The sequence below is a fragment of the Sinocyclocheilus grahami genome, unplaced genomic scaffold (assembly GCF_001515645.1).
Source record: "Sinocyclocheilus grahami isolate Dianchi unplaced genomic scaffold, SAMN03320097.WGS_v1.1 scaffold1430.1, whole genome shotgun sequence".
NCBI lineage: Eukaryota > Metazoa > Chordata > Actinopteri > Cypriniformes > Cyprinidae > Sinocyclocheilus > Sinocyclocheilus grahami.
Genome location: NW_015506609.1, coordinates 1,816 through 5,948, shown reverse-complemented (window position 1 = coordinate 5,948; position 4,133 = coordinate 1,816). Strand labels below are relative to the sequence as shown.

General features: G+C 36.1%; 1 long non-coding RNA gene across 1 annotated transcript; it reads left to right on the top strand.

Moving 5' to 3' along the window:
• Positions 1-2,350: 2,350 nt before the first annotated feature.
• On the top strand, positions 2,351-3,873 carry LOC107570239 (uncharacterized). The gene is made up of 3 exons (XR_001607009.1): positions 2,351-2,728; positions 2,916-2,990; positions 3,800-3,873. It is a non-coding gene; the product is annotated as an uncharacterized lncRNA (long non-coding RNA).
• The last annotated feature ends 260 nt before the right edge of the window (positions 3,874-4,133 follow it).

Here is a 4,133-nt window from a genome sequence, read left to right as displayed (position 1 = left end):
CCCCCCAGCTTTGTGACAGTGAGTTTTGTAACTGACATTGAACTTTGCATTGAGTTGACCTGATACCTAGATCACAGGTATTATAACCCCACAGATTTAAGTCCTGCAAATGATAAATAAAGTTTGTGAAATGAATTATTCATTTATCCACTGGAAAGTATTGTAAAATCTGAGCTATAGTCTATAGCAAAAATGTGCAATAAAATAATTGACCATTTCCTTCAGAAAGTCATGACAGTTATCTATGTTGTGAACATGATTGATTTGGTCATGTTTGTTGTTTTCTTCCGGAAGGTTTTAATGTGCCTTAGTGTCAGAACATGAATGCGCCAGTCATCACAGATGCTAAGTATGTTTTGGGAGAGAAAATGGATGAGGGCATCCCAGACCTTCCCAGTGGTCCACTGGATATCTATAGGAAGAAAGCATCCTTCAGCTTGAAGGAAATGTTGCGGTTTCTGGAGGAAGAAATCATTGCATTCAAGGTAAGATCTTTATGTTTTGCTCATCTTTTTTTTTGTCCAGGAAAAGTACACATTTAATAAGATTACTATGCTAGACACAAAATAAATACAATAAATAAAACCATACAATAAATTAAAATATTCCAGATGTACATACTTTATTTTAAACAGCAGTTATGCACAATATAACTACTTATATAAATATACCTATATAAATCAAAAGTAAGTTTATCACATACATCTGTCCTAACAACCCTACAGAGACAGTGTGCTTAGTTCATTTAATCCATATCAGGAAAGCTCCTCAGACAGACTGAGCTGAATTTCAAATGAATGATTCCTCCTTATGAGCAGTCTGAGTGAAGGGATGGGCGCTTTCAAATGCTGCTTCATTTTGTTTCGAATCAGCAGTTCAGAGCTTGCTTCAACCTTGCCAAGCCACGTGATTCAAGCAAACAAGACTTTGTTACGTTATTCTATTTTAAACCTTAGTTTCAAAGCATTTAAAAATTCTGATAGTTTGCCACTAGATGCTGTTGATCTGGTGAACTCATGAATACGTGTCTAATGGTTTTAACAGTTTTATAATTGAGTTTAATTTTAATTCATTCAATGAATTTTTAATACTTATCCATGTATAATAAAATGAGAATGATATTTAATTGCTTCTAATTGACCTAGTTTGCCAAAGCCTGCCTAATAACACACAAAACGAGCATTACGCATTAATATAGGAACAAAAAGTTTACAGAACATTCACATTTAATGGTATTTAATTATTTGTAGATAACATTTAAAGGAGACATATTATGCCCCTTATTACAATATGTAATATAAGTCTCTGGTGTCCCCAGAATGTGTCTGTGAAGTTTCAGCTCAAAATACTCCACATATAATTTATTATATCTTTTAAAAATGCCTATTTTGAGTGGAAGCAGAAAAACGCTGTTTTTCTTGCCTGTCTCTTTAAATGCAAATCAGCTCCTGCTCCCCGCCCCCTTTTCCAGAATAGAATTGCACCATTACAGCTGGTACCTGCTAAAAAACATCTGTTTTGGTTCTGATTATCATGTTTAATCACGCTGAAATCATGCGTTTTAAACCATATGAGTTTAAACTTCTGATATAAGGTTTTCTGAGTGCACACATCCGAAGCACACTGACAGAAAGCGACTGTCACAGCATGTGAGTACTAAACTAAGTTTTCATTCACACACAAGTTTACGTTAAAAACACACGAGTTCCAAAAAACAGTCGGTTATGTCTGTGAAGGTAAACAGCTGGGAAATAAATCACATGTTTATTTTAGATCTGTGTGGCAGCAGCAATATACAGTAAATAAATCAATAAATCCACTGCTGTCTTGTCTCCTCTGAGGCTGGGACTCTAAACTGCGTTCTGTGCAGCCAAAGACAGAACAGTTAGCATATTTTGCTCAAACTTTCGCCATGGCATTAGAACCAGTACACGTTGTCGCTTGCGAAAACACAACAACGGCGCCCTGGGTGTAAATTTACATTTTTAAGGGGCAGTAATATTATAATGAGATCCTTTTGCCACGTCACCAAGGGAGCGAAGTCAGATGCGCTCGTTTTCTCAGACGCTTGCAGAAAAAGGCTTCCCAAAACAAAGTTACTGGGTTAATGTTTTTCACTTTTCCTTAGTTGGTAGATGCACGGGGGACCTGATTATAACACTTAAAACCAGGAAATGTCAGATTTTCATGATATGTCACCTTTAATTGATTACACTTTCATGAAAACATTTTCAATTGGTATGTAAAAGGGTTAGTAATAATTATGCATGCTTGTGCTTAGCTTTCATTGCATTTATATTGATTTGACCAGCAGGTGCATTTATATTGATTTGACCAGCAGGTGCTGCCAACCTGTGGTGTTTTGAGTGGTTCGTTTTGCAACACAGTTGGTTCAATTCATTCAGAGTTTCGAAAAGCTTTGTTTCTTCCATCACTAGTCCACAGATTGATATAGATTTCTTCTCAGCTCTCTTTTGTTTCTTTCTCTAAGCAGCAGCACTTGTTCAGAGCACTGGAGAGTGACCCGCTCTTTGCCCGGCAGCCTGGTGAGGACATCCCAGTGGAGCAGAAACAAGAAATCACATTCCGCCGCTGTAAACAATTATTTAAATATGACTTTGTAACACGAGATGTTGTCATGTAGAACCCCTGGAAGATGCCGATCCTCAATGACTGCCTGGGAATGTATGACTGGTCTTTGGGAGCCAAGTACTTCCTTAACAAAGGGGTGAGCCCATTTCATATGCCCTCCAGAGAGCTTAATACACTACCCTTCCAAGAATAGCTTGTAATCCTTACGAAATACGAATTAAGAATGAACCCATTTTGAAATGGGTAAAGCTCACACACAAGTAATTGCTTGAAGTAATTCATATTTGGGATTATCTAAATGTTTTATTTTTCAACCATGTTAGATGTTTGGAGCCACAGTGGCAAACACAGGATCTCGGAGACACTTGATGTTTGTGCAGGACATTGAGTAAATTATGGTAAATTATCTGTTTTTTATGGCATGCAGCAAATATAAAACCATCTTAGCCATAAAAAATCAACTAAAAGCTTCTCAAGTTCAGTGTAATGAGTGAGCATGGACTACATCTTGAATGCATTCATAGCAAATATGGTTGCTTTTTTAAGATAGCCACTAGTTTACAAAACCCACAAGGAAAATGGGTAACACTTTACAATAAACTTAACTACATTATTTAACATGAACTAACAATGAAAAATTATTCTAAAGCCTTAGTTAGTCATAGTTCATTTCAACATGTACTAATACATTTTCAAAATCAAAACGTGCATCTTTTAAAATTATTTAATGAGCCTAAGCTAACATGAACTAACAATGAAGAGATGTATTTTTATTAAAATTAATAATTATTTTTTAAAAAAATCAAAAATACTGTAACCTTTGTATTGCTCATTGCTATTTAATGCTAGTTAGTTTGTGCATGGTTAACTAAAGAATGTTATGGAAAAGTGTTACCAGAAAAATGCAGTTTTATTATTTGAATTTAAAGATTATCATAAGATAAATATTTGCTTTTATAGATTATTATATTTTGGTGCTCAAAGTATGATAGTAGGATACATTAAAAGATGGCTTTGACTCTCGTGCATATCATTATTCACCTTCCATACAACTAGGACATTTTGACACTCAAGCTCAGTATTAGGCCATAAACAGGAAGTGTGTGTGTGTGTGTGTGTATACAAACCAGCAAGTTGCCTTTGACATTAGTCATGGAAAACCACATGAGCCACTGACAGCATGTTAATATTGTGTCTGTCTCTTTAGACATTTGGATGCTTTGCATTGACAGAGCTGAGCCATGGCAGCAACACGAGAGCCCTGAGGACAAGATATGACCCCAGCACTCTGTTTCCAGAGCACAGCTGAGCCATGGCAGCAACACGAGAGCCCTGAGGACAAGATATGACCCCAGCACTCAGGTACTCTAGTACAGTGTTTCCCAACCGGGGTGCCGTCTGTCGAGAGCAGGGGTGCCGTGTAAAAAAATATTTATTTATTACTTTTTTTATATTTTTAAATTTCTAAAATGTTCAAAAAAGCATATATTATATAATATCCATGTCTGATGTCGCCAATAATTAGAGATGCACCGAAATTT